The 26255-nt window shown below is 46.4% G+C and overlaps 1 protein-coding gene across 5 annotated transcripts in view; it reads right to left on the reverse strand.

The window, feature by feature from the left end:
* The window catches only part of SIPA1L3 (signal induced proliferation associated 1 like 3), a 158376-nt gene that overhangs the window by 93015 nt on the left and 39106 nt on the right, over positions 1-26255 (reverse strand). For 3 of the 5 annotated variants that reach the window (XM_066581186.1, XM_066581185.1, XM_066581181.1), the window contains exon 2: positions 16811-16924. The gene's annotated coding sequence lies outside the window, so the exon portion shown is untranslated. Of the gene's footprint in view, positions 1-16810; positions 16925-22399; positions 22550-23188; positions 23331-26255 lie in introns of those variants that run through there. The other 2 variants (XM_066581183.1, XM_066581182.1) reach the window with 2 other exon arrangements.

Consider the following 26255-nt stretch of genomic DNA (forward strand, 5'->3'; position numbering starts at 1 on the left):
ACTAGACACTAATTAAAGGGAATGTCCAGTTACAAAGTGGCCTTTAAATATTACATCCAAATGAGTTAAAACAATAAAACAAACCGTACTCACCCATCCTCAGCCCCGGCCATCCAGTGCTGCAGCCCCGCAATGTTCCCAGTCTTTCCTGACAGCAGAAGTCAGGTGACCGCTACCTGCCAATCAGAGGCCACAGCATCACCATTCCAAACTCCTCCTGGAATCATCTCCCCCAGGATGTGAGCGCTGATCGTATTAGACCGTCTGGTGACGCTGATTGGCAGTCACCTGACTTCGGCTGTCAACACAGGCACAGGGCTGGATCGCTGGAGCCAAGGATGGGTGTTTTATTGTTTTAACTTATTTGGATTTAATTTAAAAACACCCCTTTGTAACTGGGCAACCACCTAAATTAGTTGGAGGTCCCAACTGGGACTATGAGAAAATCTGGCACAGGACTACTTTTAAAGGGCCCCCTGAAAGTTCACCTCACATGCCAGTTTTAGGAAATACTTGTATTCCCCTTAATATAATAATTCAGCAGCGTCTTTCTTTAGAACTTCAAGTTGCCTAGTTCCTCTGTTATTCATCCTGGCACTAGGCATTACCACTTGCAGGTGTGTCCCTGCACAGTCCAATCAGTGCTGCCATTGCCAGACTATATAGAAACACCCTGTTGCCACTGACAAGGGGAAGGTAACATCCAGTTGTCAAATTTCTAAAAAGAATAAGAGTACAGCAGTAGAATGCAGAGTTGTAAGAAGAAAGGTTCCAGGATTTCTATTGCATGGGATGCAAGTATTTACTAACACACAGGAGAAGTGACCGGTTATCTACAAGTGGACCTTCTCTCCAGGCTACAACGCCCCCCTTCCACTGCACTTCAGTGCTCATAGAGATTAGGGTGACAGGTGAAGGTCCTGATAGTCCACTTAGCCCCTTCTTTTGGCTCAACTCTGTACTAATTCAGCCCTGAGTTGTAGAGCTGAGCAGTATCAGACCAGTGGCCGCGGTCAGGCTGCCTGGCCACCCAAAATGAATAGCTATAGTTGTTACACAAAGTCTGTCTTAAGGCCCCATACAAATCAGAGTTTAGTCATCCAAACCAGCTGAAACTGAAGATTCTCAAGGCCTCATGTCCACGGGGAAAATCAGATCCGCTGCAGATTCTACATGTAGAATCTGCAGCGGGTCCCTCCTGCCCCGCGGACATGAGCGCTGAAAATAGCAATTTAAAAGCATTTACCTTTCCGTAGCGGACGGCGAAGATCAGCTGTTCCTCACGGCCGGATCTTCATTTTCGGCCGGCGGATGAATTCCTGACGCCGGCGGCACATCGCCGGCACGTCGTCGACGTGCCGCGCGCATGCGCCGGGCACATCCGCCGAGCCGAAGCAAGGGAGATGCAGCCGTGAGGAAGAGCAGAGCTTCGCGGCCCGCTGCGGGTGAGTAAATGCTTTTAATTCCTATTTTAGGTCTCCCGCGGATCCGGACGGCTTCCATAGGCTTCAATAGAAGCCCGCGGGAGCCGTCCCCGCGGGAGACCCGCACGAAAATGGAGCATGGTCCGGATTTTTCCATGCTCCATTTTTTTTTAAATCCCTTTTATTGACGATCCGCGGGTATTTATCTACCCGCGGGTGGTCAATGCATCCCTATGGGATGCGGATCCGCATGCGGATCTTAAATCATATTTTGCCCGTGGACATGAGCCCTTAGGGTGCGTTCACACATAGCAGATTTGGTTCGGATTGTCAGCAATGTAAAATATGCATCAAGTTCCACACGGATGCTGCAGATTTTGATGTAGTTCCACAGCAAACTTCAACCCTTCAATTGAAAAAGGTAAAATCTGCTGCGGATTTTGGTGTGAATCGGCAGGAAAATCCGCTATAGGTGAACGAACCCTAATGTGCATAAGGGCAGCTCAACTTTACCCCAACAAATGTTGGGGGACATGAGGATTGGAAATGATGAATTTCAGCGTCCGATCCTTTTCTTCCCAGACAGATAAGCTGTAAACAGATGAATGTTCATCCACGCAGGATCCCAATCTACTCAGTGGGAGAGGACCACTCACCGGGCCCACCCTGCATTGGACAAAGCCTCCCCTCCCAGCTAACATTAGAAAACATGCTCCGCTTTCATTTTTCTCTATCCTGCTATGATGGCAGGTGAGGATTAAATTTCCCCTGCAGTCAAATCAATCTCCACTTACTCCACTGTTTTCCAACCCTGCCTTCCCCTCCAGGTGCAGAAGTCACACAAGTTACGTGGCGGCAGCTTACAAAACTTCTCAGGTATTCTCTCACACCTATATGGCACCTTGTATGCTTCAATAGGAATTGGACCCAAACTCGGCACTTTTTACAAAACTTTTAAACACATCAGAGCGGCATGTCAAAAGTTTTAATGAGTTGGGTCCCGATGCGGAGACCCCAGCTGATCACTGAAACAAGGGGGCTGCAGCGCTTACCCAAGTGTTGTGTCTTTGCTGCCTGCTGCTCCTCTCAGTGGCTGAAGACGCATGTGTAGCGGTTTATAGAAGAGGTCTCTAGACTTCTAGGGGTCCATCTTCAGCTGCCGAGAGGAGAGAGCAAGCAACGAAGACAGCCAAAGAAGCACAGCACTCAGATGGGCACTGCAGCCCTCCAATTTCAGTGATCAGTCAGGATTTCAGCAGCAGGAGACTATCTGATCGAAACTTTTTACTTGTCAAAATATTGTAAAAAGTGCAGTTCTAAGTATAAATAGTTTGCAGGGAATATAGCATGTTCTCCGACTTGCTGTCTCAGATAAGCTTTAAAGATTGTAATGACGTGGGCACACATCCCCACATTTGGTGGTCTTCTCCACTGGTTCAAACACTCTTCCATGACCGATGCTGCCTTTGTATTAAATCCCTTCCCTCTAATTTTGGGTGACAAGCTCGCTGTAGTTCATAACACCTCTTTTTAATTGCTGCAATATATTACCGAGGTGGCCGTATATACATTGCGCAGCGGTGTGCCAGCCATGTCTCACCTTTGATCTACAGATTTCCCGCATAAATAAAATAGTGCTGTATGAAAACCTGAGCGCTATACACCTTGACAGCTTGATAGAATTGGAGAACCGAGGATTTCATTTACGAACGTGTCAAATTGGAATTTTTTTTTTCAACTTTAGATTTGAAGTTCTGAGATGCAGTATTTGTATTTTTATTTCTGATTCGGGGGGTCACTGTCATTTTCAGCTTCTTTTACCCCAACCTGTGCCTAGGAAGCACCGATATTATGCTTTCTAACCATTGTCTCTTTGTTAATGATATATGACATTTAGTTGCACATTCATGCATACGATTATATCCATGTGCCTTTATGCCCCCCTGCATGGGGTGACTGCAGAAGACCGGTGCCATCTTGTGTGCCAAATATTCATGCATAGAACGAACAATAGTTTGTCCAACAGTTGTTAAGGGGGTGTGGGCAGCTTTAAAGGTTTTTTCGGAGACTAAAAAAAAAAATTATAATGAGCAGGGAATGGCGTAAAATAAACACCGCTCACCTGTTATATGGTCCCCCGTTTCAGCAGTCATGTGAGGTTCAGTGAACACATGAGCGCTGCAGCTAATCGGTGGCTTCAGCAGTCACATGTCACCCCTGAAGCCAGGGTCTGCCTGCAGAAGTCCTGAGAACAGTGAACAGCACACAATGGCTACAGCCAGTTCTAGAAGAAGAGCGGCTACACTATAATAGGAGATTGTATAATGGGTTAATTTTTTTCCCTTTCCCTTTATACCATTGCCTGCCCATAAAATAGTTTTAGCCCCAGAAAACCCCCTTTAACTTACACCTAAATGACTCCGCAGGATAGGTCATCAGCCGTTGATCAGTGCAGGCCGTCACTTGGGATCCCTACCGACCAGCTTATATCAGGCCAGCTGTCAATGCTAACAGAGCTGGAAGCCAACAGCTCTATCCACAATGCAGAAGCCCGAGCTGGTATGGCAGGCGCAGCTCCCACGGAATACAATTGGGAACTGTGTCTGCATTACGGACAAAGCTGTCTGCTTCTGGCTCGGTTTGCAATGCCAGTTGGCCCAATATCAGCTGATCAGAGGATATCCTGAATGGCAGAACCCGCCAATCAACTATTGCCGACCTGTCAAAGTGATTGTACCAAAGTATACTTTTATCACAATCCATAGGATTCTAAAAGTCTGATCGTAGGGATCTCACCACTGAGACTCCCACTGATCCGGAGAACAGGGGTCCCGTTCCCCCTCCACTCCTCACTGCAGGCCCATAAGTGAGAAGGAGACTGAATGGAGTGGCACACTCACAAGCGCCTAGCAGCTCCAATCATTTTTGGTGGGACTACCGGAGATAGCCAAGGTTTATACTCTGCTTTTTCCATCAGTTCCATTGAAATAAATGTATTGGCACCATGCATGTGTGACCACGGCTCCATTCTGTCTGACATGGCTGCGGTTGGTGCAAGGAGAAGAGTGGGACATGAGACCCCCGTTCTCAGGATCTGTGGGGGTCTCAGTGGCTAGACCCCTACTAATCAGACTTTTACCACCTGTCCAATGGATAGGTGATCAAAGTATATACTAGCAATACAACGTTAAGTATTGGTCATCAATATTAAAGTCCCGGACAAGCCTTTAAATCATTTAAAACCTGGAGGTAACAAGCAGCATTATAGCTGTCAAAACATGGCATTCTCTAGCGCATCCCGGCTCAGTCATCAGATTTTACTAAAAGCACAAGTAGGTGGCAAACTTCAATCTAGTCTCCAGATTTGACAGCAGCTCAACTCTCTGCAGCTCTTCTGCAAAGTCCCTGCAATGAGACCACAATGTGTGAATCCTTTTACCATCAGGATAGGACTGTAAGGCTCATCTAGGTCCCCTCCGCACAGCGAGAGGCGTTGTGGGCTGTCGGCAGGGTTGTGCAGCCACAGAGTACTATATAAGTCAGTCCATGCGCAGCTGCAGAGGCCGGGGACACCGTGCAACTCTGTGCAAGAAAAACAAGTGCCTTCAAATACCATCCTGAAAGAGACACAGGAATGAGAGGACAAAGAACTATTAATGTAGTTTATGGACGACGTCACTGGGAAAGTCACTAGAAAGGGATGGGAGAACTGGTGCGGGCCATAAAAATGTAGCAGCCCTTTCAAATGTATCCATGTTATTTGAGGCCCCTCTTGGAAAGCCCAGGGTCGGGAACGTCAAGACAAAGCTTCATTGTGAGGGATTTGTGAGGGAAGGAAGTAGATCGGTGTCATATAATTGACTGTTTGACAAACCCTTTTCTTGCCGTGGAAACGACTGTGGTCCCAAAGCAAACAGAAAATAAAAATTTGCAAGTCCTAAAGTTGTGGAGGGGGAGGACAATTCTTTTCTCTGCAGAGGACACTTGTTTCCTGATGAAGAAGCTTTGCATTTGGATGAATGACGCAGTTTACAACAAACTCCAACAGGTGGGGGGCTGGAGGGGGACATGCAACTTTTACATCTGCTACTATTGGAGTGCGACTGCAGCTGTGTGACCACCTCTGACTTCAGCTGCATGATCCCGGTCAGTCCAGGCCTGGCGCCACCCGCTACTCGGCTATCTCAGAGTTTGGCCCCCTGAAACTGAAGAGCCGGATCCTGCATGCGGAATCTGGCTCTGCGAGGAAACGGGGATCCGCGCGTACCTGCTCTATTGGCGGAGAATCTGTACTGCGAATGGACCCAGCGGCTCGCATACGCGCAGAACAGATTTTTTCTTTTTTCACATTTAATTTTTCCTGCACCGTCATTAGGTGACGATGTGGAATCTGCAACCTGTCCACAATGTTTATTGTGGACGGGCCATGGATCAGACGGCTTCCATTGACTTTAACGGAAGCGGTCCGTGTGGAATCCACACAAAAATGGGGCATGCTGTGATTTCCACTCATGTGAAGGAAGCAGCGGATCTCATTGGGCGGTATTCGCTGCGGATTCACGGTGTGAACACTGACCGCAGATTCCGCTGCAAATATCCGCCTATGAGCGGGAGCCCTAAAGATAGGAAGAACATTCATTCCCTTGTATGCACAAGTCTGTGACCTGCCGACGAACAAGACGATCGCATCGGTTATGTGGGCTACAAAAATAATGGCTTGTTGGAGCTACTTGCAAACTGTATGGAGTCTGAAGGGTTAAACTAAAGCAACACTCTGGTCCAGGGGACAAAATATGGAGGAAGTAATATTACCTCGCACTCTTGCTTTGTGCCATCGTCCCCAGTTCTACTTTGGTTTTTGGTCACCGTTCTTGTCACTACCAGGCACACAATACGTACTGGTTAGCTTCAAGTACTCCAGACTCCTCTGATTGGCTAGTGTTACTGCTGGCCAATCAGAGTACCATTAAATGCTGGAACCTAGTACAAAAACCAAATTGGTGCTCACCGCCACTTCAGGTCACGGAGTAGGCGATGTATGAAACATCCACCGCTGCTGCAGGAAAACTGATCAACAGCATCTAAGAAGTGACAGAAGGCAATGCCACACTCAGACGTGGGTGAAGGAAACTTCATCCTCATTTCTTATTTGTCATTTGAAATGTTTTAAGAGCTCCACCAATTCCTGTGTGTTTCTAACAGTTTGACTGCTCTTAGCCATGACTAACCGGAGTCAACCTGTTCGAAACGCGTAGGAAGTTGGAGGTTTTATGCCTGCAAAACATTTATTTCAAATGAGAATGAAGAAATAAGAATGAAGTTTCCTTCACCCACGTCTGAGTGTGGCATTGCCTTCTGTCACTTCTTAGATGCTGTTGATCAGTTTTCCTGCAGCAGCGGTGGATGTTTCATACATCGCCTACTCCGTGACCTGAAGTGGCAGTGAGCACCAGTTTGGTTTTTGTACTAGCTTCCAGCGTTTAATGATGGTAGCACTAGCCAATCAGAAAAGTCTGGACTATCTGTAGTACTTTTAGTACTCCACCCAAAACTGCAGTGGTTATCTTGGAAGAGTGGCTGATTTAGAAGACAATGGCACAAAGGGATCCCCTCCAGCCCTGGGAACGGAGGGTCACTAACGATTGTTTGCCCCTATCTCGTTTTTCTGTTTGGTGCAAAATTCCCTATAAACAAGTGTTGACCAACTTGCTATATTGTCGATTTTCGTTGGTTGGGACGGGAGATCTGCACATGTAAAGGAACCCTTATTGTCTTAAGATGAACACAGTGTAAAAATGCACACACAGAAATATGTATATATTCCAGCATTTTCTCAGTTGATCTTCTTCTTTCATACTTTGTCTCGCATTACTGTTAAAATAGAGAATTCTACAAAGATATCTTTTGTGTCCCAGGAGATTTCCACCCTCCTCACAGTCCTGTCTGACTGTGGGACAGCTGGTTGCTGCAGGACCCCCCTCCGTCCTGTCTGCAGTAGAACGAAAATATTGTTAAAGGCAGTTTTCCAGGGAAAAAAAACGTCCTATCCTCCTCAATAGTCCACCACTCGAGATCCTGGCCGATCAGGCTCCGGCCGTCAGCGCTGCTACACACAGGAGTCGGTGTGGAAGCTGCTGCTCCGACCAGTGTTGTGGCCCGAACTGGTAATTGCAGGTGCAGCTCTGATTTCAATAAGAGCTGTGCCTACAGTTACAAGCGCCGACCACTATACACAGGGGTCGGATCAGAGGCTTCCGCTTTAAAGGGGTTGTCCCGCGCCGAAACGGGTTTTTTTTTTTTTTTTAACCCCCCCCCCCGTTCGGCGCGAGACAACCCCGATGCAGGGGTTAAAAAAACAAACCGGAGAGTGCTTACCTGAATCCCGGCGGTCCGGCGTCTTCATACTCACCTGCTGAAGATGGCCGCCGGGGTCTGCTCCCTCCGTGGACCGCAGCTCTTCTGTGCGGTCCATTGCCGATTCCAGCCTCCTGATTGGCTGGAATCGGCACGTGACGGGGCGGAGCTACACAGAGCCGGCATTCTGCACGAGCGGCTGCATTGAAGAGAGCAGAAGACCCGGACTGCGCAAGCGCGGCTAATTTGGCCATCGGAGGCCGAAAATTAGTCGGCACCATGGAGACGAGGACGCCAGCAACGGAGCAGGTAAGTATAAAACTTTTGATAACTTCTGTATGGCTCATAATTAATGCACAATGTACATTACAAAGTGCATTAATATGGCCATACAGAAGTGTATAGACCCACTTGCTGCCGCGGGACAACCCCTTTAACTTCTGAGTGTAGCGAAGCTGACAGCGATCGCCCAGAATGCCAAGAGGTGGACTCCAATCCATCGAACTATTGATGGCTTATCCTGATATAGTATATTCGCCTGGAAAACCCCTTTAAATCCCACCTTCTGGTTAAGACCAGACCCTTCAGATTAGCAGGACATTAAGTTGTGGTCTCTACAGGATTTCTACAAGACTGCAGAGTCTTCTGCATGTTAGGACCTCAGTTGGGAGGGTAAAGGGATTGTGCCGAGATCAAAAGTTATCCTCTAGACACAGTATAAGGTATATTAATCCTATCAGGAGGGGCCTGGAATCTTAGTAAGGAGTATGGGGGTCCCGAATGCATACAGCTGTGGTTGACCATGCACGCTACTGCTCCATATATTTCAATGGGAGATAGAATTCAAGTGCTTGACTATCTCTGGCAATACCATTGCAATGAATGGAAGGGCTGCATGCATGCTTGGACGCCGCTCCATCCAAACAAGAGACCCTTACTGGTTGGACCTCTACCAGATAGTTATCCACATCTCATAGATATGGGATAACTTCAAATCTTGGCACAATCCCTTTAAACTTGAATCATGTCAACTAAAACTCAGTAAAACAAACAGTTTCTCTTACTTCCTCTTTAATTGTTGCCACTACATGTGAATGACCATTTTGGTAAATGTGTGTTGGTAGAGCTATAATCTGAATAATGGACAGGAAGGTCTTATCTCGTGCAGATTTACATATATCAATAGAGCATTGTGCATCTATTGCTTCTTAGGGGTCCCATGAAACAATCTAATCACCAGTTCTTCCCAGACGACATCTTCCTGTATTCTTATTATCGGATGTTTAGCTTCCTCTTAGCAGAGCCTTGGGGAATATTCTGGAATACTGGTCCTTAGAGGTCACCGAAATTTGTGCCCCTGGTGGCAAAATAATATTCTAGTCATGAAATACTTTTAGAACAAAGCCCCATTCACTAGACAGACCCAAAACATATTATATCATAGATGATGTTTTTTGCTCACGGTCATACAAAGAGCCAGAAATTTGCTAAAAGAAGCCGTTTGTGATCCTTGCGTTTCACGAGCCCCATGTGAGCGCTCAAGTTCACTTTTGAACACGGTTTTACAATTTATATACTGAGGTCATATATAAACACGGATAATTTTATATTTCACTTTGTGTGTCTTGTATTGATTCCAAGTCCAATCCCAATCCTACCTAATCTGATACATGTGGAATTCTGCTGACTCTCACTGAGAAACAGTCAGCAATGCGCTGACAGACACACCCCGCCAACAGGAAAGCAGTTTGTGGGTGTACCAAACCTGTGGTCAGAAACAACAAACCAGCACCACGATGGACTTGTCGTTTTGCTGCAAAACTCGGCATGCAGTTGGCAGATATGATTAGAGTTGTGGCGTGATTAGATGAATGGTCTTTCCACCTGAGACCCTAAACTACACACAGATGGATTTGCATGGTGTAATCCGCAGCGGGCGTCCGCCTCTGGATTCCGCAGCAAATACCGCCCATTGCATGCTATGGGAAAGCTGTTCTTCCTGTACAGGAGTGGAAATCAATTGCAATTTTCCACTCGAGGAGGGGGAAAAAAAAAATCACAGCGGTTTCTATTGAACTCAATGGAAGCCATCTGACCCGCGACCCTTCTGCTATGACATTGTGGAAAGGTCGCGGGTACCAGCCTAAAAGTGGTTCCGCCTTGGCCTATAAAAGTCTCTCTGAGGCTCCTTGTGTGTAGTGACCTCTTCTTCCGCTCGTGTAGAGCTTGTTGACCAATAGACGCCTCTACAACGCAGAGAAGAGATGTCACCCGAGTTTGTGAAGGGGGCGAATTATTGGGATGTGAGAAGCTGGATGGTCGTATCAATGAATAGTCCGCCACCTGGGCCGTTCTGACCAGAACATTAGGAGGTGTTGGGACCAGTGGATGAGTGAGGGCACACATCATCTGGTCATCCAACAAGCCCGAGCAGCTACAACTGTTTCATTGTCTGCCATCCATAGACAGGTGGCAACATCATTACAGGTCCCTGTGTCTATTGGAACAGCTGTGTTTGTGTCTGGAGACCTTGAGGTGAGCAACTCAATCCTGCCATTGGTGTGGAGCGGCACACTGCCCCCACTGCTGGTGTGATAGTCTGGGGAGGCCATAACATAAGACAGTCACCCCTAGTAATGGTACAGGGCTCCCAAGAGGCATTTTCCAGCAGGACAATGCTCGGCCGCACACACAAGGCTGTCATAGAATGTCCCCGCAACATTGTCACACTTCCATGGGCTAATAATTTATCTCTAATAGAAAATATCTGGGACGCAAATTCGACAGCCTACCACTTTGCACGATCTAAAGGCTCTTTAACAGCAAATGTGGACTGATATGCCACAGGATAACATATAGAACCTGTATGCCTCCATACCCGCCCGTATAACATCTTGTATTTGAACTAGAGGTGGTACAACAGAGTACAAGACCCTTCATGCCCCCTGTATCACATCTTGTATCCAAGCTAGAGGCGGTACAACGGGGTACTAGAGCCTCCATGCCTGGCCATATCACATCTTGTATCCAAGCTAGAGGCGGTACAACAGGGTACTAGAGCCTCCATGCCTGCCTGTATCACATCATGTATCCAAGCTAGAGGCAGTACAACAGGGTACTAGAGCCTCCATGCCCTCTCATATCACATCTTGTATCCAAGGTAAAGGCGGTACAGCAGGGTACTAGAGCCTCCATGCTTGCTTGCATCACATCTTGTATCCAAGCTAGAGGCCGCCCAACAGGGTACTAGAGCCTCCATGCTTCCTTGTATCACATCTTGTAACCAAGCTAGAGGCGGCCCAACAGGGTCCTAGAGCCTCCATGCCTGCTTGTATCACATCTTGTAACCAAGCTAGAGGCGGCCCAACAGGGTAATAGAGCCTCCATGCTTGCTTGTATTACATCTTGTAACCAAGCTAGAGGCATTACAACAGGGTACTAGAGCCTCCATGCCCGCCCGTATCACATTGTGTATGCAAGCTAGAGGCAGTACAACAGGGTACTAGAGCCTCCATGCCCGCCCGTATCACATCTTGTATCCAAGCTACATACAAACACTGAAGGCTGCTTAGAGATGTAAAGCTGGAGAGAAGCAGCAAACAGCAGAATATAGAAGTCAGATCTGTATGCAAACGGATTAAAAGGAGAGATTTTAGTCCAATCCAGTACAAGATATTAAAAAATTTACATGTCTGTGTAAACGATAAAGTGATGTGCAAAAATAAAGCAATGTCTGGGCTACCTGCCGACAAGTAGAATTTTAGGCTAGTTACATGCTCATAAGTGAATTAGCATGTAACTAAAGTACAAAACACTTGTACAACCCGATACCTTCCATCTGTTAGCTGCGGACTGAACACTTACATAGCCAATAGCCATTTCTCCTAGGGGCTCACACCTAACATCTTCGCCAGAGGAAAATTCAACCTGGTTCTTTTGACGCATCCCTGGCAGAAATCACAGTTCGACACTTGGATTTCTGTCGCGGATGTGCCAAAGATGCACCATAGACTGGCACGCGGATTGGCCTAATTGTCATCACCGTTGCTTTGTCACTGCGGTACATCTCTTTGCCTTTCTTTTACCATATTGTGGACTGAAATCTGCAAGCTTCCAATGCATGTGAACAGGGTTAGAGAACCCCTATGCAGGCATTGAAGGCTGTCATATGATGGGATGTTGAATTTGTCAAATCCGGAAACTTTGAAGACCCTCTCAGGCTACGTCCTCACCAGGCAGACTAATTGCGGATTTTCACAGCAAATCCTCAGCACAAAATCTGCACCCCGTTGGTGTGGGTTCTGATTCAGATTTGTTGTGGATTTCACCCCCTCTTTTTTTAAGAGCTGCGCTGCAGATCCGCTGATAGAATTGACGCGCTGCGAATTTAAATGTCGCACCGCATGTCAATATCCGCACGGAGTTAGTGCAGAGTTTTTCCGCAGTTCGTGCACGAGTTTTGGAAAATCTCATCCACATGCTGCTACTGTCAATTCCACGGATTCTGTGAGGAAAATCAAGAACTCGAAATAGCACCAAATCCGCACCGTATGGATGCAGCCTAAGGGTACATTTGCATATAGCAGATGTGCTGTGTATTTTGGTGCACATCTGGGGCAGACTTCACACCTTCAATTTGAATGCAACTGAAACGGTAAAATCGGCTGCAGATTCGCTCCAAAATCCACAGCAAATCCACTACATATAAAGTACCCATAGGGTTTATTTTAAGTGCACATCAGTTATACGTCGCCATGACTTCCTGCTGGATACCTCCAACATGCGACACAGACATTTAATGGCATACGTCCCCAATAGGCTTCCCTGTATATACGTTATTTTTGTATGGAATAGCACAGCCAAATACACTATTCCCTACAGTGGATAAAAATCTATACTAACCAGACAGACTAAAGTCTAAAAAGTCTTTTGGTCTCCACTGTGTCAAAGCCAGGCCATGGATACCTTTTACGTATGCATTGGGAGCAACGTAAAATCAGCCACAAATACTTAACCCTTTGAAATCCAATCTTGGATTCAGGGTTTCCTAGGGGGCTTTCTCTTTCTGCCATTTCACAATGGCGCCATCTGCTGGCTAGAGTCAGTACTGCGGTATGTGACATGCCAGAGAGGCCCCCGACAACAGAACGGCCAGTAATATACAGTAAGAATACTCTGCGGAAAGTCTTCCGACATCGGAGGTGTACAGCCTTCAATCAGAATGTTGGAGGACGTCAGACAGTGGATTGGGAAAGGGTTAATTTGGTAGAGATACCTCATCTCTATCTAGCGCTAACGAAAGATTGGAACATTGAAACCCAACATACATGGTCGCCCTTTCCTTCAGCATCTGCAAAAATGGTTTGGCTTGGCCAATTTCCCTCATGTTTATGGCTGCATGTGCGCTAGCATGTGGAGACCCTCAGTTTGATAGACTATATCAGAATACACAAGGCACATGGGGTAAATTAGGCCCCATAGATCTGTGTGGCTCCGTATAACCCAGCGCTTGTAGAGAACCCTGACACGGCCACGTGCCCGGTCCCACGTCACTCATAATAAGCCGCTCTTGGGGTGAACAGTCATTTGTAATAATGAGAATTCTCAGAGGGATCCTTTTCGTCGAATACTTTATTGTTGAACTACATAAGCCGACTTGGACAGACATTACAGACAGAAACGTCCTTGGGGGGTGTCTGGTGAACGGATGGTTGTCTGCGAGCCAACACATTTCTCATCACTGTCTATGGCCATCTTGGCTCATACAGAACGTCAAGGGCATTGGGGTCGGAGGGGGGATGCTACTAATGAAGAACGATGCAAATGTCCTGATGTATGTGCGCCCTTCCACCTATGTAGATGATCAGGCACAGGATGAGGTTTCGAGGATGCACTATGGAAGTGTCCGCCGGCTTCCCCACCAGCTGCAGAATATGAACTCTCCTCCACTAATGGTTTTAGACTTAGCTCCTCCAAACAGCTACCCAATCTCACTAAATATCCTTTAATCCAAACTGTGGATTACTCAAACCATCTAAAGCCGGCCTGCCGAGCGTAACACAAACAGAATACTGCGCTATTTATACGGAATTTAGGGAAAGAAATAAAACAGATTACTTTCCTTTGCATATTACATAAATTGGCTCATCAGTGGGGAGGAAGAATAAAAAACGGGGGAAAAAATGATATAGAAGAGATTTAGCAAGAGTTACTGGAAAATGTGACCGTTCTCCATCTGCTGTGTTTATTGTGAAAATAACCATAAATCTCACACCGAGACCTTCGTCTCCTCCAGTGGAAATTACTGATAAAAGACGTAGCAGCATTTACTTCTGAATAGGAATAAGCAGAAATTCAACAGGTGGGTCTACAATCACTGATCTCTAGAAATGGCGCAAAATTTCTTTGCAATCCCAATGAAACCCCAAAAATGGTAAAGAAAAATACTTTGTGCAGAATCGTGGTATAGAAAAGTCAATTCAACTTCTAAGTATGATAGTCTTATTAACCAACCCATGACCAGCCTGATGGGTTGAGCCAAAATAAACCCCCTTGAAGCATGTGGGGCCTGAAGGGATCAGTTGATCACCCCGATTCCTTCTCTCATCAGCTCCAGCAAACAGTTGATTTTGGCAGAGGAAGCCACAGCCAGGATGACATGTCCTCCACAGTGTCTGCTGCAGGTATAAACTTATCACCTAACCATAGGGTAGATGGTAAAAGTCTGTTCAGTGGGGGTCTCAGCAATCCCGAGAACAGGGGTCCTGTTCCTAGTCGTCCTAACTGCAAACTCACTCTGTAGTGAGGAAGAGATTGAAAATGAACACCCGGCCATCACTCCATTCCATCGGACTGCCAAAGATACCCAAGTGCTCAGCTATTTCTATCAGCCTATTGAAATGAATGGAGCAGCCATCGCAGCATTCAATCTGAGGTCACTAAGGGTGGGAAAAGCATTCCATAGATGGAAAACGGAGACCCCTGTTTCTAAAGATCGTGTGGGACCCCCACCGATCAGACTATGGATGGGTGATAAAAGTCTACCTTGGTACAACCCCAATGTTCACATTGCATTAAATGGTTGCACAAATGCAAAGGCAAATTTCCTAGAGGTCGCCCATAAGATATTCCCACATGTACCCATCACGCATTAGCTACATTTTGAATGATTTGCTTTAATTTGATTGATTAAATCGCAGATGTCTCCAATGGAATATTCCCATAAGTATTTATGACAAATTGGGCAATTTTCAATCGGGTTCCCCTTTAAACTGTCCCTCTAATTCCATTCCTCCACCCAATTTTACATGAAGTGTGGAAAGACACAGCAGACAATAGAGTTACTTCAGCAATCATCAGATGCCTTGAGTGTATCTTTCGTGGAGCCCATTCCTTAGAACCCATGCACGATACTCCGGCAGTCATATGGCTGCTACTGTAACCATCCGCCAGGCACTAGCATCTCTCCCCACGTGACGTTACATTGGGCAGGAGTACGGAACCAGAAGGACAATTGTAAGAAAAAATCCAATCAAAATTACTCAGTACATCTAAGGTACACGTGGGAATATCCCATTGGTGACATCTGTGATCTTAAGCCACCACTTATGTTCATAATGGAAGGGGCCTAATACAATATGTAATCCTCTCATACTGAATGACTTAAAAGGGGTATTCCAGGACTATTCATGTCCTATCCTCAGGAACAGCTGATCGGCGGGGATCATAAGTTGCGGACCCCAGCCGATTAACGATTGATGACCTATCTTAAAGATAGGTCAACAAAAGGTAAAAGTCCTGGAATACTGCTTTAATTTAGGAAAACAGTGGAGGCCCAACATCACAGAGACGTCCACAATGCCACAGATTCTACATAGACCAGTGGATTAGACTCCTTTCTACTGCATTTGTAGCGGGCACCCGAAATATATCGCACAATAACCTTGGACATATATGTAACAGAAGCCACATTCATCACCCACAGGCTGCCATTGTTTGGAAAAAAATGGATACCACTGGATATACTTTTTTCCCCTTTCACTGGAGACTTCTACATTGAATAGCAGAGTCCGCTGCGCTATTCCATGCAGTAAAATATGGCAACCTTGACAGACTCAACCCGAACAGAAGCCAAATTGGCCTCCCACAAACGCATGTGAGTCTGTGGCACTGCACTTACAATTAGCGTCTTAGCCCCATTGAATTACAGCAGGGCTAATCCGTGTGCAGATCCATTGGCACATACATGGAAAACATCCAGGTTCCAGTAGACTTTCTGAATCAATTTCTGTCATTTTTTAAGACCTCTGCTGGCTTTCTCTCTGTAGCAACTTTTGTAAACTTTGCATAATTTAGATAAAAGTACAGGTAATAAATTTGTCTCTGGTAACCAGCCATGCACCTATGGGTTAATAATGAAGGCTCATATTGAATGACTGCAAGCAGAGGTCTTGAAAACAAAATCTTTAAATACTAATGCATTGATTACTGACAGTTCCTTTTTATAAGCAAACTTCATAACCTACTTTTAAAAAGGTTGCACCAAGATGAACTTTTATCAGCTATCCATAGAATAGGTGATAAAGGTCTGATTGTTGGGGTCTCACCATTGAGACCCCCACCGATCCCAAGAATAGGGGTCCCGTATCCTTCCTCCTCCTCCACACTACAGGCTTACTACATCCCCCTCTGTGAGGAAAAGACTGAATGGAGGAATGAAGCAACAGTCATGTATTTGAGGTCGCTCCATTCATTTTAATGGGAGAGCCAGAGAGAGTACAACCACTCAGCCCCATTGAAATGAATGGAGCAGCAGCCGCGAAGTCGCATGGCTGCATTCAATCTGATTTCAGGTGGGGTCCCCATTCTTAGGATTAGTGGTGTCTCAGCAGTGAGACCCCCAGCAATCAGACTTTTATCACCGATGCTGTGGAATAGGTGATAAAAGTCTATCTTGCTACAACCTGTTTAATTGAAGTGCTATTACCATGCATTTGCACACTATTTCAAGAAACCGATTAACTGGTACTCACATCGGGGTCAATAGTTTTTTGGAAGCCGCCTCAAGCGCCCATCCACGTGTAATCCTCAGTGTAATTATTCCAGCTCACTTCCAAGGCATGGGAGGTATGGAGCGGCTTCTGTATCTACAGGAAGAAAGATATAGTCAGTGCAAACAATTCTGAGCGTCACAGCCCAAATATACAGCACCGCAATCTACACACATTCTGGTGAGGACCACGGCGTTCATCACAAAGGCAGCTAGTGAAGCAGCGCACCATCTGATTTATCATCGCGACGCGTGTGCCTGACAACTGCATGGATCGCAGATGCCTTCGACTGAGCTCAATTTAGGACAAGCCATAAGTCATTGGTGCTCAACACAAGGTGCTGGGGGAAAGGCAGGACCGAGCAGTGCTTGCTGAGACGGGAAACAAACGCGTCAGAGAACGACCATTACATCATAGTCCAGATCACCGCTAATAACACGTCTGACGACGTAAACTCATCATTACATATTACTGACAGAGGCTGAAAAATAAGAGAAATGGATTAAATAGAAATGGCTGTCACCTGACTGTAGAAACCTCTTTAACCCCTTCCCAACCCATTACAACAACACACCATGCATTTTTCATCATGAGGTATATCTAGGATAAAGAGAACGCAGATCCCATCAATTAACCTCCTGGGTGCTACAGTAATGTTTATGAGGCCTTTAGTAATTGGAACTGTCCAACAAAGATCTCGAGGGTTGTAAACATCTCTTGGAGTATTGCTGTATTGACATGGGACTAACACAGACGACCTATCCTAAAGGCTGCCATACATATAAGGGCTCGTTCACACTAGCGCTACGGATTCGGTCTCCCTGCTCCGTTAGCGTACGTTCACACAGTGGAAAATCTGCACCATTTGTATGTCAAAAATCTGCATCAAAATCAACACCATGGTGCGCATTTTGATGCGTATCCCCAGCAGTTCTATTGGAACAGTGAAATCTGCTGCGGGTCTGCATTAAAACCTGCGACAAGATCTTCCTTAGGTTGAATTCGCACATGCCATTTTGATAGGTGGGTTCAGTCCAAGTCCAAGATGGACAGATCTTGCAAACTTTCCAGAAAAATAGCCCATTCATTTGAGTTTGAAACATTGCTGCAGGTCTCAGTTTTGTGCGATTCTTCAAGAATTGTCCATTTTCTATGGCAGCATAAAAAAAATATATATATAATCACACTCACATGCCATGGAAGTGTGATGCATTTTTAATGCATGTTACTATGGGGAACACTTGGGAAAAAAAAGAACCGAGAATTGCAGACCAGTGAAAAATGCATGCAAACTGCGCTTGAAAAAAATCGCGAAACCACACACATGAAAATCACAAGAAAACGGTCAGTTTTTCATATATCAAAATCGCAGTTGCCAGAGTGAATACAGCAGGAAACCGGAGCCATTACATGACGGGACTGGACAGACCCTGCTGAGTAATGGGGTCCGTTTGGTTTCTGGCCCGGCCTCTAGCACTTTAGAAGGATACAATAGCACAGCAGGCTGCACTATTCTTGTTACAGTGACTTTCGCGAGGGAGGATCCTAACAGAACCTCGCATGCTGATGTGAACTAGCCCTTGGTAAAAAGTCCTCCAAACCTACCAACTACAGCGAGACCGGAGGACTCGTGTGTATAGGGGTGTTGGAAGAATTTCAACACCCATTCTTCTCATTCCCCCTGGAGATAAGCTGTTGCCAGCGCTATCTGGATGCGGCTTTCTTCACTTTCTCCAAGGAAACCCCCAAGGGCTGAATGGAGCGCTCATGCATTTGGGGAAGTCAAGAGAAATGTCTGTCTGACAAATCAGCAATCGGCCATTGGCTATTAAATGTGTATGAGCAACCTCAGAATATTTGATGGAGGATCCGTGCCAATCATCATGAAGTATGGGTAGTGTTGCTGCTCTCCATTTTATACAGTGGCTCATTCATACAATCAGCTGTACTTGATAACCCAGCTCATCCATGCCATTCTGCGGACCCGGGGAGGGGTCCTAAAGGTTGGACCCCCAACCATCAAGTGTTTATGGCCTACACTAAGCAAATGCCATCAAAGTCAAAGTCCCAGGGAAGTCCCTTAGGCTGGGTGCACACAAGCCATAAGTGTGGGCTGCACCCAAAAGAACTGGACGCAACTTGCATCGGGCATCACAAGGACACCTATCTGTGGGCTGTGGAATAAACACGGACAAAGCACATTATATGCACCGAGACGTCCTATATGTTATACAAGAATAGAACAGGAATACGGCATGCCGCAAGCTTTTATGTTCACCATGTGAAAACACTTCTATGTGTATAGCCTCATAGGCTACAATGGGTCCATGTACTGTCTCTGGAATTACACGGGCAACACAGGGGCACAAAATGCGCTAGTGCGCACCGAGCATTAAAGTGACCTCTGGTTTGGGGACAAATATCTGTCCCAGGACAAGAAAAGTTGGGGGGATATATTATCCGCAGCAATTTCTAACTACCTAATGCACACTGCTCTATGACTGGCCTGAGCTGATCACATGAGCAGCTCAGGCCAATCAGAGGCTAGATATAGTGCGCATTAAATGCACTGTGGAGTTCAGGGAGTCTAAAGATTGTGTCGGCCAAAAACAAGACCTGGAACTCGTGGACCAGAGGGACAGCAGATAATAAAACCCCACGGCCTCCAATCCCTGGGACAGAATTCTGTCCTGAAACCAGAGGGTCATTTTTAAGGGGTCTTTTACAAAGGTGGAATTATTCTGCACCAAAATCTGCATGTCTTTATGCGGATTTTGATGCAGAATTGCAGGCTGGTTTAAGCAACAAGGCTTGGAGAAATAAGCTGCAGATTTGGATGTGGAATGCAAAATAATTCTGCTGCATGTGAAAGTACCATAACCCATTATATACACACCAGCGGTCTCCACCGTGGCTCACCAGCTACCTATTCCAGCACATTGGGTGTGATGGTTTTGCCATAGCTGAAGAGCTATAAACTGGAGATCATCGATTTATATTGACATTGCACGGATATTAAGGGTATGTTCACATAGCAGATTCCACAAAAGCCACATTAAAATCCATTTGGTGTGGATTAGGATGTGGATTTTAATATGGAATTCGGTGCAGAATTCATCCTCTACTTTAAAGAGTTGGAATCCACACCGAAAATCCAGTGTTATGATTGACATGCCGAGGATTTAAATTCCACACTACGTCAATTTCCGCAGCAGATTTTTTTTCAACAGTGTGTGGATGAGATTTTAAAAATTTTTTCCATGAAGAGGGTCTTCGGTTGGGTTCACATGGGGCGTAAACGCTGTGGAATGTCCGCGGCGGTAAATTCTGTAGCATTTCCGCATAAAAACCCACGTCATTTTAACCAGGAATCAGTTACATACCCGCAGCTGACTTTAGTAGCTACATCATTCCGTCCCATCTCCGAATACATGGCGCTATCAGCTCACCCCAGCACAGACCAAACACCCCACCCGGCACGCTCTAGTAAGCGCCAATCCACGGGGCAGATGATGCGGAAATGACATCACCTGACAAGCTCCTTGGCACTCACGAGAGGCCGCGGAGTGACTGGGTGCGATGTATTGTGGAGGTGAGTGCTGTAGGCGCTAAAATCAGCTGAGGATGCACAGCAAATTCCTGGGCAAAATCTGCACCCATTGTGTGGACTCTGACGCGTTTTTCTATGTGGGAATGCTGCATGTCTTCATATGCAGATTTTCCGCAGCGGATATCTCGCACCAAAATCAGTGTCAAATTCCACAGCTCTGGTGCAGATTTTGACACGAATCTGCCGCAGACTTCATCCCTTCAACTGGAAGGGTGAAATCTGCTGTGGATCTGTGTACACGTCCACACCAATGGTGCAAATCTGTTCCAAAATCCACATCGCAAGACATGTTGCAGATTTTGATGTGGATCCATGCCAGAATCTGCCACATCTGAAAGCACCCTAAGGCTGGGTTCACACGAGGCGGATTTGCTATGGTTTTTCCGTTGCGGTTTTGCTGCAGAAGCACTGATTCTGCGGCAAAACCGCTTCAGAGGTTATTTTTGTCTTGCGTATTTTTCTTGCATATTTTCCACGTTTTTTTTGGCGTGGAAAATCCACAAGCGTTTTTTTCTGCAGCGCTTTCTTACTTTTGCAGTGGATTTTGCTGCGTCCATAGAGGTCTATGGACAAGCAAGGGCTGAGGAAAAGTCTAAAGAATTGATATGCTGCGTCTTGAAAAACCGCACCACAGCTGCATTTCCGCACTGCGGCAGTGTGGAAAAAATCCATCTTGTGAGAACAGCTTTTTGTCCAAACACATTTGCACTGCAAGCGCAGTGGTTTTGCCGCAGTGTGGATATGCAATGGCAAACCCCAGCAAATAGGCCCCATGTGAACACAGACTACGGCCTCATTTGATTTGTGGAATGCGCAATCGGTGCCCATGTGAAGATCCGCAATTCAAGCCCCCCCATAGGAAAGCATGGGCGTCCACACCTCCATCCATGCATGCAGATTTATTTTACGGATTTAGCACGCAGAAAAGAAATCGCAGCATGCTCCATTTTACCACGGATTCCATGTGGATGGGCTCCATTGATCTCTATAGAAGTGAGGGATCACTGACTCGCAGGTCTTCTGCTGCAGAATCCACACTGCCTGTGGACATGAGGCCTAAGGCCGGCTGTACACGAGTGTAATTCGAGTGGTGTGACATGAAGCAAGAATGTAATGGCGTTGTGTACTTGCTGCCGAGCAATGCATTTTGCGTGTATGCATGTGTAATATGTGCTAAGATAGAACACGCTGCGATCTTCATTGGGCATGTATTTTGCGCAATATGTGTGCTCGGCATCATGGGAGTCAAGGACAGATTGGTACGGGATACACTGTACGGAATACGGTTGCGTGAAGGAGCCCTATAGGCGTTGCAGAAGATGAGAAAAATATGTCTGTTGTCTTTCCAGATACTTGTCCTAGCGTTGTGACTCCACGGAAGTAAATGGGGCTAAGCTGCAATACCGCACTAACCTGTGGACAGGAGTGGCACTAGATTGGAAAAAAGCAGCCATGTTTTTCTAATCCTCCACATGATTTTTGTATGAGAATGCAGGTGACGGCGTATACAAGATGCCACAATATACTCCGTGTTCAAACACACCCTTGAAGTCTATATCCTTGTAAACAGGACACTGCCAAACTGTTTATGATAGCTAAAAGAAAATCTCTGTTGCCCATAGCAACCAATCACAGCGCAGCTTTCATCTCTTATACTGCTGGGGTAAAATGAAAGCTGCGCTGTGATTGGTTGCTATGGGCAACAAAGACAGATTTTCTTTTTGACCGCTCTCATAGGAGCGCGGTGCCGGCCTACCTTTCCGCGGCCGTCCTGTACATTTCCTCCCAGTTCTAAAAACATACCAAGGAAAACGGTCTTCTCATGAAATGTATATTTGTGACAGGGAAAGGAGTCCATGATGTCCGCACGCTGCGGGTGGACGAGGATCAGGACAGGACATGACATACACCTTCTTTACATGAAGCAGACCAGTATATACTGGCTGCGAACCATCATTCACCTCCATAGTCCCCTGTTGTCACCCAGCACCGACATGAGATGAACGATCACTCGGTGGTCACAGGAGGATTTCACACCAGACATGACAGAAACGATCCTCCCGTGTGCTGAATTATTAAACGCATGAACTTTGGCCGCTGTACAATCTTCCGTCTCCCATTCGCGGTACCTTTAAATGTCCTTTCCTTGTAAAAAAAAATGAATAAATAAGCGCTGCGTGCCCTGCTTTGCGTAGCCCGTAAAATATTTATACAGGGTGTCGCTGTGCCCAGAAGATGTACAGCATGACATCATTATATGGTGGGTGATATCATTTTCTAGGCTCCACCCCAGCAGCATGCGGATAGACTGGAAAGAGCCAGCATAGCGTCCCGAAATGGCTATTAAATGCGGGTGTGATAGGCGACCGTAAAGCAGCCCCAAGGGGGGCACCACAAGGCAGGCTGTATACCGCCTCACCGGGCATTTAATATACAGCCATATGTGGTCCATTAATAAGCACGTTGCTGTTCAGACATGAAGGATTGCCTAAGCACAAGCTCTAGATAATGACTTTACGGGTGACCGTCACATGCAAACACACCAAGTGCTACTGAAACTCTGCGCGGCGCCCCACGGCTCCTCAAGAACAGGTTGCGGTATGACCATCATAAATCATTAACGCATCCCCCGTTCACCGACAGATACAATTACACCTTCTAACAGACGGAGCAGTTTGCTGCAGTATGGAGTAATCCTGCAGCACATCCTTCCCACATACAAGCCGCACCGTGCACAAACACACCATCACCTGCTATCCGCAGTCCCCATGTCATCGGATCCGTCCGCTCCCCGGCCAGAGATATACAGTCTGGTGAATGAGAGGAGGAAGCAGAGCCGTGGGCTGCCTAGTAATACTACCATACTCGTCCACTGAATACTAAGTGGGATTAGATCCCCCTCCCACACACACGGCTCCCATCAGCATCCAAGACAATGCAAGAACACTTCATGACTTCCAGCAGGTTATAGCACATGGACTTACCGCAACGTGGTTAATGGGTTAAAGGACGAGTCCTGGGTAAGGAGAGAGACGGGGAGGTGACGATCGAAGGGTTAAAGCAGCATTTCTGTACGAGCAAAAAGTGATCTAATGCTGGTGCGGGGTTTAAAGGGATAGAACAGTTCTTTAAAGGGTTAAATGACTAGTCTCCCGCAGGCACTCTGTGAACACTGCTACATCTGTAGAAGACATTAATGAAGCAGATACTCGCACGATCGCTCATGCCCTGGCAAATCTTTGTATAAATTATGGAAACTTTAGTAGAAGTTCCGACATGACTCTAAAGCTACGCTCAAACTAGGGAGGTTTGTTGCAAGTTTTGCATCTGGACCCTCCGTGAGGAGAAATCCACGGCATTTACAGTAGAAATAATGCGAAAGAGGCTTTCAAAATCTCGTCGGCGCGCTACGGAAAAAAAAATAAAAGCGCTGCCAAAACGTACTTGCGATGCAGAATTTAAATCTGCAGCATGTCCATATTAGCGGTGGACCTGCGGTGCGGATTCTACCTCTTCAAACGAGGGGGTGAATTCCTGGTGCGGATTCAGCGCTGTGTGTCTGCTGCAGAGTGTTCACTGCAGACACTCCACAACAAATTCCGCCCCGTGTGAACATAGCTATAGGGGATGTGCATATGGAATGCATACGCTGGGAATTGTTCACCATAGGTGCAAAAAAAAAACAAAAAAAAAAACCTTTAGTGTATTACAGGACAAGCAAAGTGAATGAGACTAAAATAAGCCCCATCCATCCACTACGGAAACAATCCACAGCGCAAAGTGTCCTCTGGGTTTTTGGTTTTTTTTTAAACGCAGTATGTAGAGATGAGCGAACGTGCTCGTTTGGAGCAATTACTTGATCGAGCATCGCTTTTTTCGAGTAACTGCCTAATCAGGCGAAAAGATTCGGGGGGGGGGGGCGCTGGGGGTGAGAGAGCTCCCCGCTGCTACCCCACGCCGCCTCCCCCCCTCCCCAAATCTTTTTGCCCAAGAAGGCAGTTACTCGAAAAACACGATGCTCGTTCGAGTAATTGCCCTAAACGGGCAAGTTCACTCATCTCTAGCAGTATGTCTGAAAAGAATTGACCTGTCAACTCCTGAAGCGGTTTCTGCATCGGGCAGCGCACACAGATTTGCCCAATTGACTGGGGCTAAATTCACGTGTGCAGCCCAAGACAATCTGCAGCACAACTGTGAGGCTCAAGCTCAAAAAAACAATCCTATATGGAACGGACGCTTTAAAAGTCGTGCGAACGAGGCCCTAAAGCCTAACTGTACTTTGTAAAACTGAAACAAATAAACTTGCGACATGTTATAAGGATATATCAAAACTTTTGATTTGTGGGGTCCGGCTGCTGAGACCACACCGATCACTAGAATGAAGCATTGTCACTGTTTGCAACCTGAAGACGGACTCAACAGAAAGTCTATGGGCTTGTCTTCAGCTAGGGAGCAGCGACGATGCTTGTATGAGGGCTTCAGCTGGCCAATTTTAGTGTTCAATGAGGGTCTCAGCAGCCAGACCTCCAGCAATCATAACTTTTGACATGTCCCTAGGACATGTTAAAAGTTTTTAGAAAGTGCAGTTACACTTTAAAGGGGTTGCAAGGTTACCTGACAACATTCCCTCTATAGGACCCACTGTGCTAAAATAACAAAAAGGAGCCGTACTTACCCATACTCTGTGGTGCGATCCAGAACTGCAGCCCCGCTGTGGTCCCGGTGTCTGTTGTGGAAGATGATGTCATCAGAAGTCACCTGACCGCTGCAGCCAACCAAGGGCTGTAGAGTGCCTGTTCTCCTGACATCAGCGTTCATATCCTGGGCGCCATGATGCCAGGAGTTCAGAAAGGTGGCTGCATCAGCCATGCCATATTATCTGCCACAAGACCACTGAGGGGTGGCAGCAGAGACCAGGTAAGTACTGCTCCTTTTCTTATTTAAGCATAGTACATGATATAGGGGATGTTATCTAATAATACATTAGATAATTACGGTATCAGCCAACGATATGAAGAGTATGGGAGAAGCCTGACATTTGCAGGGTAACAAAAGGATCCTGTTCTGCTGAGGAAAAATTGCATCTAAGAGGTGGGCACCCTCTGTAGACCGCTAGCAGATGGATACTCACCAGAAAACAGTTATTGGTAGGTTCAGCCAGGCGGTACTGTGCCCTAAATGGAGAGAAGGGATTCAGGGTCCTTTTAGGCCGGTCTCACACCAACAGATTTCTATTGCGGAAACTGCGACCAGTGTCTCCATGGAGCATACACAGCAAATGGCATGCATTAACATGTACGTGAAAATTGCTTTTTCCTTCACCCTCGTGGAAACGTATTGCATATTCCGTGAGCGGAGGAAATAAAGATTGCAGCATGCTCTAATTGCTGTGGACGGCTTCCATTGAAGTCAATAGAGGCTGTCCGACCTGCAGCCTAGCGACGGCGCGGGAAATACAAATATTTAGAAAAAAAAACAAAACTGTACTGTGCATTGGCTTGTGTAAACAGGTAGCCATTAGTCTACCAACTGCCTGTTTACTTTGAATGGATGCAGGCGGACAGAGTGATTTCTGGCCCACTCCACCTCCATTCACCGAACGATCCTCGCTCCTGTGTGAAAGCAGAGGATCGATTATATTGGGAAGACTATTATACTGGGACAACTCTATTTTACATAGGATGACTGACAGTCGTCCTATGTAAAATACACCTCTGGCAGCAGCTCATCTCCCACAGGGACAAAGGATCAGGCAGATTTAAAATCCAATATGCCCAACCCTTCTCTCTCCACTCCCCAGACATCTGCCATCAGGAG

Source organism: Eleutherodactylus coqui, chromosome 10 (assembly GCF_035609145.1).
Source record: "Eleutherodactylus coqui strain aEleCoq1 chromosome 10, aEleCoq1.hap1, whole genome shotgun sequence".
Taxonomy (NCBI): Eukaryota; Metazoa; Chordata; class Amphibia; order Anura; family Eleutherodactylidae; genus Eleutherodactylus; species Eleutherodactylus coqui.